The sequence below is a fragment of the Rhipicephalus microplus genome, chromosome 10 (assembly GCF_043290135.1).
Source record: "Rhipicephalus microplus isolate Deutch F79 chromosome 10, USDA_Rmic, whole genome shotgun sequence".
NCBI lineage: Eukaryota > Metazoa > Arthropoda > Arachnida > Ixodida > Ixodidae > Rhipicephalus > Rhipicephalus microplus.
In genome coordinates this window covers 40,453,700-40,468,880 of record NC_134709.1, presented here as the reverse complement: position 1 = coordinate 40,468,880, position 15,181 = coordinate 40,453,700, and the positions used below count along the sequence as shown (strand labels likewise).

The window sequence follows — 15,181 nt, the reverse complement described above, 5'->3', positions numbered from 1 at the left end:
TGCTTCGTTTTTGAATGAAGAGATGAGTCAGCGCTGAAAACAATGAACAATAAGGTGACGCGAAAGAAGAATAAGACCACATTTCCGGCCTTTTAATTTCACCCAAACTAAAGAAAAAAGCAGCACTTATCTTCTGAATTCCAATTTCTTTAAAACCCACTACGTTTGCACGACAACACAACGCCGGATACAGTGGCGCGATCTTCGTACTGTTGCAGGTGAGACGTGTTGTGCATACAGGTAATAACATAGGAAAACAAAAACAAACTTGTTGACCATATCGACAACTGTTCGTGTTGTTTGCTTCAGTTGATTCTGTGCGATATCTGCATGGCAAGCTTCGCCATGCCTCTCTGTTTTTCTGTCTTGTATGGACACTGTAATGAGCCCACGTACACGTAGTATAATGATATCGACAAAGTTGAGAAAAGCACTCTTGCTTGCCCTTACATGAGTATAAGTACAGTCATACATGGCGGTATAAAGGCCGATATGGACGTTTTTGTAATAGTACATAAATTCGTATGTGATCGTATGTGACTTTTTGCGTACCCTTATTAGACCATATATGGCCTTACATAAGACCCATATATGTGCCATATATTACATGAATATAAGTACAGTCATACATGGGGTATAAAGACCGATATAAACGTTTTTGTAATAGTGCATAAATTCGTAAATGGTCGTATATGACTTTTTGCGTACCCTTATTAGACCATATATGGCTTTATATAGAACACTTATATGTCCCATATATTACATATTCGTAAGACTGGCTGGTGCATTTACAGGGTCAACCAAATGTGAGAGTGGTGGTAGAGTTAAAAAAAAGGAAAACAGACAACCACGTGTTAGTGGCATGATGCCACGAGGGAATTCATGTGAATTTCTCGGAAAGAAAGCTTCTTAGTTGCGATAAATTGGTCTTGGTATTATGGGTTAAATTTGTTGCTGACCCTCCTTGCACATCAAAACATTCATATAGCGTATTTTCCCAAATATTTTAAGCGAGTAAGAAACTTCCTTACTGAGAAATCCGTACGGATGACCTCGTGGCATCGTGCTGCTAACGATTGGTTGTCTCCGCCGTACAGGGTTTCGGAAAACTAACTTGCATTACTTGTGTTCATGTGCTTCGAGTTGTCGATGAATTCACCCTCGTGCTGTGAATGGCTAGGCGCCCGGCTAGCTTAATTGGTAGGGTGACCACCCTGGAAAAGCGTTAACACCATTAGTACTTATTTTTTAAAATCTGGTGTGGTAAATTGAACGTTGAGGAAAATGTCCATTATGTGACATATAATCATGGTGACCACAAGCACAAAGATAAATTTACGAATTACGTCTTAGACATTAGTTTATACAATTTCTTGAACAGAAATGAGTTGGCGACAATGGTTTGAGGCATTGAGACAAAAATGTTTAATGTCCGTGTAACTTACGCTACGCGCACGTTAAAGAACCCCAGGTGGTGAAATTTTCCGGAGACCTGCTCTATGGCGTGTCTCATTATCATATCATGGATTTGAGACGTTAAACCCAGATTATTATTATTATTATTATTATTATTATTATTATTATTATTATTATTATTATTATTATTATTATTATTATTATTATTATTATTATTATTATTATTATTATTATTATTATTATTATAAATTAAGGTTGGTTGTCTGTGCTTTATTTTGATGATTTTGTATTTTCGTTTCAGGTCAGGGGATATACATAGAACCAAGGAAGGGAAAATATGATCTGCGAGTTTTTCGCGTTGACTTTTCTGTTCAATTTCTTTTGCCCATGTAAGACGGCGGTAACAACAATTACATTTCTTGTATTTTAAAAGAGCAGTCTGTTTATATCTATATTTTCCTCACTTCCCACCCGCTACCCGATATGCGGCTGTAATAGTGAAATGGCTATGAACACTCTTGACTTTTCATGACAATGAGTTCCGAATGGGTATAGCTTTAGAAAAACCTTGAGATGCGCTGTAAGACTTTTAAAACACCATCTTTACGCAGATATACTGATGAAATAGTCAGTATACAAATGGTCGCTTAGAAAACTCATACGATGTTTAAAATGGGTAGCATTAATTGGGGTCGAATGTGATCGGGTGTGCCTTACAGCACCCCTTTAGGTGTCCGATGTTTAGCTCTTCTTAAACAGCCCATTCTGCCTCGCTTCATGTCCGTACGGTCTTACCATTGCGCGAGTTTCACAGGTGTAGTCTTAACGGCAGATGATAGACATACGCTGCTCTGTTTTCGAGCTCACTATTACAAACTTGCGTTTCAGAATTTCAAGTAATTACGCTGATTTTTTTCCCAACGCGTGCAGACCATTGTAGGTTACCGAATAGCACTACTGTACTCTACAATGGAGGGACAATGAATTCGTCACATCCTTGTGTGCGGTACACTTGCGACAAGGGAAGCCTAACAATAAAGGAGTAAGTACAGTCTAGTGTCAACAATTGATGTGTTTGCGATGATCGCCTTTTATAGAAAAGTTGAGCCTCATGTTACTTGTACAAGAGGTCACGGTTCTCAGCGGCGGAATCCCAGCCACGATGCATCTCATTTCGACAGAAGCAAAATCCTACAGGCCTGAGTAATTATGTCTAAGTGAACTGAAGTAACGTAATGTACTGTGTGAGTTGTCCTATAGATTCATGTCGAAGTGTAGCGTGATCAAAACAGGACATAGTAAGACATAGCGCCTGTCCTCCGTGTTCGTTAATGGGTCTTCTTCGCGCTACCTTAAACATGATTCAAAGTTAGGTGCACGTTAAAGAACGCAGGTAGTTGAAATTTTCAGAGTACTGAACTAAGGCATATTTCATAATCGTATGGTGGCTATTACAAAGTAAGGATGAAGAAGGGGGCAGACACGAGTGAGAGCCACGGGCGCTGGCTCGCTCAGATGTTCCACTACCTTTGATGTAGCCAGACGTATACCGGTTCGGGTCTTTTTGTTTTCAACACTTAGTTCTGGTGCCGAAACCCGCGACCTGCTTTCACGTGCCCAGTTAGTTTCCTGGGTTTCGGCACCAGAATGAAGTGTACGAAAAGAACATCTGGCTACGTCGAAGGTATTCAAACAACTGAGCGAGCCAGCGGCCATTACTGTAGCTCGTGCCCGCACCTCTTCCTCCTTTTATTTGTCACAGTGAATTCAGCACGCAGAAAACCAGATATGATTATTGATTACGTGTACAGCAGGGGTCGGCAAACATGTGGTCCACGAGTCAGTATAATTAATGCAGCTGACGTCACGACGTCAGAACCTGCGTCCTGTTGTCACATCCTACCTGAAAACCAGCATTGAAATATTGTCTAAAAACGGGATTTGGTGGGAACAAAGGAAGACAAAACATGCGTTTCCGACTATCCGATGAACAAGTCAAGATGGTGGTGGAGAAAGCTGTATATGTTATTCGGGGGAACGGGTAGAAGGGGAAATAACGAGTAGGAGAGCGTCTGGAGGTGAACAGCCTTGATGTAGACATTTGCGAGTTGTTCAGCACCAGTAGACTCTATGAAGTAGTTTGTTATGTTTTTAATTGTAACCTACCTTCGTGAATTGTAAAACCATAAACTGCGTGCTGAAAATAAATATTTTATTGTAGTATTCTGCAATGTTGCCCTTTCGCTGAATTACTCCACGCCCCCTACAATTTGCTATGCGGCCACCGCTGTGTCGGTCTTTGTGCAACTTGGCTCTCCACCGGAAAGGTTTCCCGACTCCTGATTCATAGTAACACAGTGGTTAACCGGTAGTTTGTCAATTGGAACCAGTGAGATACGGTATGTCGCCTAGTGATATTCCTCTAGTTGTTCTTTTATTACGATTAATTTGAGTTCGTAACTTGGGCTCTTTCATGCCAAATGCTCATTATCAAACTCGGCCAAGTGCATTTCTGGACTTCATTAAGCGCGATTAGGATGCGCGCGATTTACTTTGTTGTAGAAAAGTACGTGCTGCGTGGCGTGCGAAGCACCTAAGGGCGCTGCAGGCTGTCGTGTACGGCCGTGGTTGGTAACACAGGCAGCACCAGATAAATAGCATAGACAGGTATAGCATATCGAGCACGTAGATGTAGATGTAGATCCTAAATTTGTGGCTCACACCCACCATGGGGGATTGGCCAAGAATCGGGTAGCTTAACACACACACACACACACACACGTATATATATATATATATATATATATACACACTAATGCGCTGGCGAAAAGAATATTAACAGAAATATTGAGTTTTTGTCAATTTTTTTGACAAAAAGTTTGGATGAATTAGTTCCTACGGAATGAGCAATAAATGATTGATATCAAAAACAAATTCACAGTAGCGTACATTGGTTAACTGATTATCTTTTGAAATTGAGGTTATTGAGTAAATCTCTTCGACTGTATAATGAAATCTTGCACGGCCTCACACATTTTCCCGCTGCCGTGCTCTAGGGTATGTGCACCTAGGGATAGTAAATTTGACGTCAAAGCAAAGCCAAGTATTCGTAACGGAATTTCTAGTGATACCTTTCTTACTGATGAAAACTTTCTGAAAGAGATCAAAACGTGTTCTTCAGTGTTTGCACCATTAAGAAGCCTTCTTGCTTTTACTCTCCAGCCGTCTACATTATGATATTAAGTGCGGACATTAGTGCTGTGGCTTGGGAATCACGCCATCCCAAACCACATGTGAAAATTAAAGGAGGAAGGAAGCGCGAAACAAAACCAGAATAAAAGGAAAGTTAAATATTAGACAAAGTAGAAATAAATAGAAATGAAGATATATCACCGAAAAAGAAAGGAAGATGCGGACCCGTAGGTTTACCGGGATCGAATTCCGGCTGCGGCAGCTGCATTTCCGATGGAGGCGGAAATGGTGCAGGCCTGTGTGCTCAGATTTGGGTGCACGTTAAAGAACCCCAGATGGTCGAAATTTCCGGAGCCCTCCACTACGGCGTCTCTCATAACCATATGGCGGTTTTGGGACGTTAAAACCAACATATCAATCAATCAATCAATCAATCAATCAATCAATCAATCAATCAATCAATCAAAATAATCAATCAATCAAGAGTGCTCCGGGTGAAACCGTGTATACACTGAATTCGTTTATCGCAACAACCAGTATTTCCACGTGTCGCTGTGCTAAATGCCGACGCACTGTGAGGCAGATGTACAGAGTTGCAAATTTGCCTTTCTCGTTTTACAAGGGTGTACCACCTGCCGATTCCTCCACCAACGTTCGTCCGCTATTGTTATTGTGCTTTACTGCTGATTGGAAGGTTGCGGGATTGAATCCCGGCCGCGACCGGTCCCATTTCGTCCGAGGTGAGCTGCTAAATTCTCGTGCAATTTAGGCGCGCGATTCAAAACACGAAGTTGGCAAAATTTTCAGAGATGTCCGCTGTGGCGCCTCTCACATGCATGCCATGGTTTTGAGACGTGAAGCAGCGGCAATTACTGATATGTTGGCTGGAAAATTTTTTAGTGAAATTGACAGAATGGCATTTTGTGTAAATTTGCCTCAAGCGTACCTTTTCTTCTTATTCATGACAGATGCTGGAAGAAAGGGTACCCAGACTGCCTGACAGCCGAAGCAGCAAAGAGCGAATTTCCTGTCTGTTGTGCTCCCCCGGTATGTTCGTGACAAAACATGTGGAAGACAGACCAGAACTTCCAATTTCTTAATTATTTTTCTTTAGCGCCACTCATTTGTGACAATTCCTCCGTCACTAGTAGAAAATAACCAAAAGAAGATGGCATGGCGTTCCTTTTTTTTCTTTTGTTATCGCTACCACACCATTTTCGAATGGAATTGCGTGTATTCAATAAATCTAACTGCAAGTTTAACGCGTCAATTGATTTATTCATGTTTAGAGGAAATGGAACGGTGACGATGATCTAAGGCACATATATCAGGAAGCGAACGAGTGCGACGAGAGTTGGTTCGTGAACGATGAACTTGAATGAGCGAAAGAAGATCTTCAGGGGTCCGTTTTTAGTTATTATACGAAGGTTGTAAATTCGGTCCCTAACGAAAGCGTTTTCTCAAATTTAATTTCTTCGCATTCACATAATCACTGCAACACAATTGAGATGCTACAAATACCGTCCCGTACATCTTCCTTGGCTTCAGTTTATGCTGGTTTCACACTAAACTTTCCTGAAAGAAACTTCCAGGTAATTTCATTTTCTCTCAAATGTTGTAGCAATGTTCTGTTACTACTTTCAGCTAGGTGGGACTAGTATGCAATGTTATTACCTTGCGGGAGTAAAGCTGATATCTGTGCTACTATGCTCATAGCTAAATGCTCAACGTTCCGAGGTTCTTGTATCTCGACTCCCTCGGAGGAGTCCAACACCGTGCTGCGGTATACTAAGTACAAGAACCCACGGCTGCATTCGCCGCAGTTCTCAGTTTACGTGTCTTTCGGGGAAATAAGGTTTGGAGGACGTCCCTCAGTTTGACGTCAGCTGCGAGAATTGTTTAGGTGCTGATATATGCTATCTACCTAACATACGAACTTTTATGTCACCGGAAATAAAATACGGTTCACTTGCATTTGTTTGATGCTTGAAAGCTTTGCTGCTTCACAAAGTTGTGAGTACGTACTTTTGCTGCGTGGCGCTGCAAAAATCTGGAAACAGTATTTTCACGCTCATCTTTCACTCCCGGAACTGTTGTCTTCTATTTACCGCGCTTTGCTGGGAGCTTCATGTTCTTGTGTGTTGGCTGTTTCACAGGTGTCACACACAACGGTGTTCATAGGCACGCTCACCAAGCGGGGCGACCGCCCCGCCCCCCTAGTCGCCTATAGACGGGGAAGGGGGGATCTGCTTCGTACATTGACTAGGGGGGTGGGAACCTCTAGTCACACAAGAAAAGGAGAAAAATTCGCCCCATCCATTCACAGTAGGGAGGGGAGCCTTGTGACAAATCTCTCCTCCCCCCCCCCCCAAAAAAAATACCAAAGTATCTAGTAACAATGCCTATGACGGTGTTTGTGTACCTGCTACGTGTTTGTATAAGAACATGTGATTTGAGTATACTCAATTTACGATACTTTTGTTTGAAAGTCGTTCTGAAGGACGGGTTGCTTAGGCTGCCATGCAACGTGGCCTGCAAAACAATGTGCAGATGGCGATGTATACATATGCCTCCGTGACTCAGTGTTCTTGGGATGCTATTCAATTCACGCGCCTTTCGTTGAACAAAATGGTTTAGGAAGTGCTGCCACTTTGCGAGAGAAGCAAGAATCCTTAAGATGCTGATAGTGGGCTTCTCTGAAAAGGTTTTGCCACAATGCTTTTCGCTATAAAGCCCACCTTGCTAGAACTGATTGCTCGCTTCGACTTTCGTGATGTTTGACAGTTCGACTTGGCGACAAGGGTGTGATTATGTCGTTCTGGTTGATACAGGATGCTCCATATGCTTGATAATACCATTTTTTCACGCTTTCGCAACGCGTTCGAAGCCTGCAACGTACGTTGAAACAGTAATTTTAGAGCTTTATTTTGGGATCCAAGTGGTCATATTTGCTGCATATTTCACCTTTATGCTGCAGAAGGGTGTTGGCATAGTTGCATTGGGGTTGTGCGAATGTTGCATTTCAAAACCAAATCGCATACAAATGAAGCAATGATGATAGCGGAACGAATGCAATTATGAATCGGGATAATATTCAAACTGTTTTGGAGTAGTAAGACAACCTGCTATATTGGGAGCACGTCATTTTCCTAACATCCCGAAATGCCCGCGACATTCAATTTCAAACAAATATTCACAAGCTTTATCACTGAAGCATTACGATTGCTTTTAACGCACAAGAAAATAATATTAAATAAACTCATTTAAGCTTGTGTGCAGCAGCAGCAGTAGCCTACTAGTTTAAATGCAAAAAAATGAAAATGTGGCACTTGACAACAGATTTTAACTAAAACAAATATATATATATATATATATATATATATATATATATATATATATATATATATATATATATATATATATATATATATATATATATATATATATATGCTAAATAACATTCATCAGTAAACATCATTATGAATGAGATGAGATGACTGTACTGATTACTCAGTCGCTTCGTAGACACCGAAGTTTTAAACGAAATGTCTCCATTCTGTGATCAGTCAGGTGTCGTTGATGGCGTAAAAGCTTGGGCAGCATGCATCTTGATAATACTGAAATAAAACAGGAAACTTTCCGCCTCTCTGTTTGAAAGTTTTCATTCTTTTGAGGTTTTATGGGCGAAGCTCCTTAGGGCGTGGGTCGTGCGTCTCCTGTATGTAGTAGCCACCTTTAGTTCTGGGCCGAAGCTCCCTATTTCGTGTGTCGTGCGCAATGCATGTAGTAGTACTGCGTCGTAGTAGCAGGTAGCCATCTCCACGGGCGGACAAGAGGAGCGGCGCGCGCGCACCCTTTTCAATTGGACGAAACCCACGCACGTTAATCACAAATAAAAAGATAGTTGTTTGACTTACTCTCCAATAAAATTTGCCTTGAATTTGATGCTTAAAAAAACTAGTATCTGAAGGACGCACTTTGAGCAAAGTCTGACCAGAAAGGGTTGCCACGTTAAACTCGCTGGGCGTAACCTCCTTGGTTTTAGCAAGCTTTAGCAGGGGTTGGGTCGCGGTGCCATGAATATAGTGAACAAGTATATAGCCACGAACTACAGGTGGTGAAAGGTGGGAAGTAGACACGAAGCGCAGGCCGTAAGAAAGTGCGCGAGTGCCACCTCTCGTTTAGTCCTTGGAATGTCCGTTGGATGGCGGTACTTCTATATGCTGAATACATGATGAAAAGATGCCAGATGGTGGTACTTGTTAACTAGATAGATGGGTGGATTGACGGATGGACGCATGGAAAGAGGGACGAACGGACGGACGCAGAGACGGACGGTTGGACGAACACAAGTGCGGATGCACAGATGGACGCAATGACGAACGGACACACGGACGGATGCACGCGCGGACGGAATGATGGACACACAAACGGACGGATGGATGGACGCACGGACGGTCTTACAGACGGACGCACGAACGAACGGAAGCAAGAACGAACGGACGGACGGACGCTTCGCCCCTCTCATCATCATGCACTCCGTGGATATGCTGTGATTTTTTTTTTGTCCTGGGAATGTCGGCTGGATGGCGGTACTTGAATATGAACATATAACGTGTTGTTGCTAAAATTTTTAGTCCTCTTATATATTTTGGCTAAAAAGCACTTGCTATGCCCGAAACAATACTGGCCCTGATGTGTTTTTTGCAGTAATTTTGTAACAATAAATGCGTATCACTAACCGAGTTTCCTTTTTGCTAGAGCAACTAAAAGGGCTTTAGGCCAAGACATTTGTATAACTGCTCCAATGAAATTGTGAGGTGGTTATCGTTAGAGAAAGCCTAGCTTTTGGCGTAATTTTAGTCGAAACGGCCTCGTGAAATGTGAGGCCCACGGGACGGCTTTCGCTCTCCCAGAGTGGAGTACCAAGTACTCTAAAGCGTTCACATTAGAATGCGAAGTCTATCTATCTATCTATCTATCTATCTATCTATCTATCTATCTATCTATCTATCTATCTATCTATCTATCTATCTATCTATCTATCTATCTATCTATCTATCTATCTATCTATCTAGCTGCATATACGACTTTTAGCTCTCCTGGCCGTTCCGATGAAAGTATGAATACCAAACTTGGTATGGCATAACACGACTGTATGAAGAGCATATTTTACTAGTCATAGCATGAAAATCATGACACGTATACCATGAATCTCATGATTTACAATTCATGGTCCTGCCGCTCTTCCGGTGGTTTCGTTCAGATGGCATGTTGCAAAACTGGTATGGTATGACATGATTGCATGGTGAACCCAAGAGACAAACCCTAACACGAAAATCATTACATGAGCGTCATGTAACAACATGATTACATGCCATGCTCATGATGCGCTCGCGGCCGTTTCGCTAGCATCACATATACTCAATTTGGTATTACGATACGTAAATGGACGACAACGATATGTGACTGGTGCAAACATGATAATCATGAGATTCGTTTCACGTAACAACATGACTACATGCCACGCTTATGATGCGCTGGCGGCCGTTTCGCTAGCTTCGCTTATACCAAATTTGGTATTACGGGACGTGAATGGATTACCGAGGTATGATACTGGTGCAAACATGATAAGCATGAGATGTGTGTCATGTAACAACATAACTACATGCCACACTCATGATGCGCTTGTGATCGTTTCGCTAGCTTCACATATGCCAATGGGTGATGAAGGTATTGATTGATTGATATATGGGGTTTAACGTCCCAAAACCACCATATGATTATGAGAGACGCCGTAGTCGAGGGCTCCGGAAATTTTGACCACCTGGGGTTTTTTAACGTGCACTTATATCTGAGCACACGGGCCTACAACGTTTCCGCCTCCATCAGAAATGCAGCCGCCGCAGCCGGGATTTGAACCCGCGACCTGCGGGTCAGCAGCCGAGTACCTTAGCCACTAGACCACCGCGGCGGGGCGGTGATGAAGGTATGTGACTCGTGCAAAAATAATAATCATAGATGCGTACGCGTCATGTGAGAACATGACTGCATGCCACAGTCAAGACGCCAATACATTTCGACGTGACGTGGTGCGCGTGCTCTTCGGCGTTCATTTCTACGCATCACGCCGGCGTTGCCACGCCAGGCACCGGTCCCGCCATATACTCGCAGGCGCGAGCAGCGCTGCATTGCTTTGACGCATGCTCGTTTCAGCGCCTCAGGCATCGCTCCGTCACGGAATGAGGGATACGTAGTTTTGTCTGGGTAACGCATCGGCATAGAGTAATGTTACTCTATTGCATCGGCGCGAATTGCAGCATGTCGCATTTCGCGCCGGTTGCCGTTGGGCCGCGCCGACGGACGCTGGTCGCGCCCGGCGTCAGACCATAGAGAGCTCGCGTTTTGCTAACGTAGCGTCGCGTTTCCAGCGTGTGCGCGCGTCAACGATACATTGGAGTAAATTGGGCCCTTTATGATGTGCTCGCGACCATTTTGCTAGCCCCACCTATGCCAAACTTTGTGTTACGTGACGTCAATAGATTACGAAGGTAAATGACACATCCAAACATGAAAATCATGACACGGAAATCACGTGCGGCTTCATTTCCCCCCACTTCGTAACGATGTGCTGTTTTTAAGGTGACATAGTAACATTTATCATTCATGCTTCGCATATCATTGATTCCCACTGCACGTGGGATCTGCCAATTTTTTTCTAAACGCAGTTTGTGAAGGCCACGACCTCATCAAGTGTGAGACCTTGAGACAGTTTTATGCACTTACATAGTAGAGTACCTTGTGCTATAAATTATTACCTTTTTCTAAACGCGAGTACTGTGAATTTCAAGCACTTTTATGGGCCATGCTCCGTAAGCCGTGGGTCGTGCGTCCCTGATGTATGTAGTAGTATTAGGTAGCCACCTCTTGTTTAGTCCTTGGAATGTCCGTTGGAAGGCGGTACGTAGTGTGTTCACTAGATGAACGAACGGACAGACAGCCGTACGGGCAGACGAACATATGGATAGACGGATGGCCAGACAGACGTACGGTCGGGCCATTCACGGTTTGCCAATAAAGTTCTCCGAAGCTTCGCCCCACTCATCATCATTAACTCCGTGGATATGCCATGATTTTTTCCGCCCGCACTTATCGAAAAATACTCGGAACGTGTTCGGTTTGTCTAATACGTTCTATTAGATTCATGTACCGACACGAATACACCGCTATTCAAATCGTTATTAAAAAAATACCGAATATTGTCCCACCTTTAGGGTCTATACGAGAGCCTGCGACTGAGCATTTGAATTCACGCGCGTTTTGCTATATACGGTATTGTGCAGGATGGGCTGCCGTGTTGCACAAGGCGCAAGAAATGTTTAGATGCTGAGCATGGTCATCGAGATGAGAAGCGCACATTGTGTTTATAAAAACCCATCGCACGGCCGCCATCGCGGATGCCATGATGCTCAGATAGGGCCTTTGGGACGCGATGTCGTTGCTATTCGCCGTTATTCCACCTCACCAAAACAGATAGTTCCCTTTATCTTGTGCTGTGCTTAAAAGCTTGGATCTGCCACGATTGGTTGTAAATATGAATTTAAAGATTACCCACAACACTGCGTAAGCTCGATGATCCTGCAGTGCCCCCTCCACTCTTTTCTTTTAACTGCGAAGCATTTCTTAGCGAACTTCAGTGACTTTGAGCCTATCTATCTATCTATCTATCTATCTATCTATCTATCTATCTATCTATCTATCTATCTATCTATCTATCTATCTATCTATCTATCTATCTATCTATCTATCTATCTATCTATCTATCTATCTATCTATCTATCTATCTATCTATCTATCTATCTATCTATCTATCTATCTATCTATCTATCTATCTATCTATCTATCTATCTATCTATCTATCTATCTATCTATCTATCTATCTATCTATCTATCTATCTATCTATCTATCTATCTGTCTGTCTGTCTGTCTGTCTGTCTGTCTGTCTGTCTGTCTGTCTGTCTGTCTGTCTATCTATCTATCTATCTATCTATCTATCTATCTATCTATCTATCTATCTATCTATCTATCTATCTATCTATCTATCTATCTATCTATCTATCTATCTATCTATCTATCTATCCGCCTACGAGTTTTAGCTTTCCTGGCCGTTTGGATAATAATATTCATACCAAACTTGGTATGGCATAACATGACTGTATGACGAGCATATTTGACAAGTCATAACATGACAATCATCACATGTATGTCATGAATGTTATAATTTGAATTTTATTCCTTGCTGCTCATGCGGTGGTCTTGTTCACATGACATGTTGCAAAACTGGTATGGTATGACATGATTGCATAACGAACACAAGCAACTGACCCTAATGTGAAAATCATGACATGCATGTCATGTAAACTATGAGTCATGACTACACGTCAGGCTCATAGTACGCTCGCAGTCGTTTGGCTGGCTTCACATATACCAAATTAAGTCTTGCGGGACCTGAATGCATAGTGAAGGTATATGACTGGTGCAAAAATGATTATATATTTATTATTTATTCATGAATACGGCAATCCCTACTAGGAATTTTCGCAGAGTGGGTTACATGAATTACATGAATGCTCAATATGAAGACGAACAAATTTTCAAAACAGGAAGATAAAAACACACAGAAACAAAAGTACGCACAAAGCAACCCAAATATGCAAAAATTCGAACGTTTATGGGGACCGAGCTTAATTGGCATGATATATTGAACACTGTTATTCAGGCTAGAAGAAAACAATGATAAGGATGGCTGTAAAACTTCTGTGTTGGTTAGCATGATAGTCCTGATATCCGTGTCATGTTAGAGCATGACTACATGCCACGCTCATGATGCGCTCACAGCCATTTTGCTAGCTTCACATACACCAAACTTGTTATTACAAGACCTGAATGGACGACAAATGGATGTGACTGGTGCAAACATGATAATCATGAGATGCGTGTCACTTAACAACACGACCACATGCCACGCTCATGATGGGCTCGCGGTCGTTTCTCTAGCCTCACATATACCAAAGTGGTATTGCATGACGTCCATGAATAGCGAAGTTAAATGATACGTCTGAACATGATAATCATGATATGCGTGTCATGTAAAACATGACTACATGCTACGCTCATAGCACGCTTGCGTTCGTTTCGGTAGCTCCACATATACATAATTTGGGATCAGGTGGCGGGAATAGATGACGAAGGTAAATGACACGTCCAAACATAATAATTATGACATGGAAGTTAAGTACGGCTTAATTTAAATCCGCTTCGTAACGTTGTTCTTATTTTTAACTGACATATAAACCTTTCTCATGCGTGCTTCGCCTGTCATTGATTCCCACTGCGCGTGGGATCTGCGTTTTTTTTTTAAGAGGCGAGGCACCTTAAGATCGCATAATTTTCCTCCATCCATAAACCGCCACCCTGTGTCTACAGAATATGTAGAGAACGAAGCATCTATGAATAACATGTAGGTTATCAAAAGGTTCTTAACAGGAACAAGCAAAATACAAGGGCACAAAACCGTCAAAATGTTGAAATTTAGCCACACATCAATCATATCTCATCGAAAAATGAAAGATTAACAAAAATAAAATACATGGCCGATAACCAGAATAAAATAGAAGGTCCAACATTTATGATACGATGCACACGGCTTTATTTTTCTGTTATTGTGTTTACATGTGGTTACACGTAGTACAGGTGATGGAGACTTCAGCAGTAGGCGCTACACTTGAGCGATCTCCTCTAATTGCGCATGGGACGGCTTTATGCTCTGCCATAATAGAGTACCAAGTACTCTGAATTGTTTACCACTTTTTCTAAGGACGAAGACACAAATAAAGAAAATAACAAGAGTACATAACAGGCGATCGAGCATTACTAAGACACATTCAATGACTAACAAAAAGTGTAGCAGAAATCCCATCGTCGGTATTCACTTTTCAAAAATTCAGATAAGCGTAGATATTTTTTTTGTTTTGTGGCCTTACTTTAGGCTATGTTTGCACACGAAATGTCGGGAATGAAGTTTTTAATTCAGGATTGTGCCAGAAACAGACGCCACTATGACTTGCTAATAACATTATTTGATCTCACTCGCTCAGTGTTGCGCAGCTGCCCATATATGTGTATCGAACTTATTGGCTCATTTATGCCACAAACATGCGTGCGGCGTTGGCCCCGGTGTCAGAACGGCTGCTGCCTATATCTTGCAAAAAGGCGGAGGCCTGGCCGCCACTGCTCCCGAGTTGGCCACTGGGCGGAGCTGCTGCCCGAAATGGTCTGGATGGGCACCTTGCTGCATAACCACCGTCCGCATGTCCTACATAGAAACAGCCATGAGAAAGTGTACCAAACGCACTTGGCTGGCTCTCGGCATTGCCTAAAGGCCCGACCCAACGTATCGTCGCAGCACCGTGCCCTCTCCCTATAGAGAGAGTGGGCGCGTGGCTAAGTGAAACCACGTTTTCTTTCTCTCTATATGGGAGAGGGCTCGACGCCGTCTGCGCGCTGCGACGG

The 15,181-nt window shown here is 42.6% G+C and overlaps 1 long non-coding RNA gene across 1 annotated transcript; it reads left to right on the top strand.

The window, feature by feature from the left end:
- The first annotated feature begins 123 nt into the window (after nt 1–123).
- Nucleotides 124–5,870, top strand: LOC119181003 (uncharacterized). The gene is made up of 4 exons (XR_012886361.1): nt 124–218; nt 1,718–1,805; nt 2,347–2,458; nt 5,577–5,870. It is a non-coding gene; the product is annotated as an uncharacterized LOC119181003 (long non-coding RNA).
- Nucleotides 5,871–15,181: the final 9,311 nt, after the last annotated feature.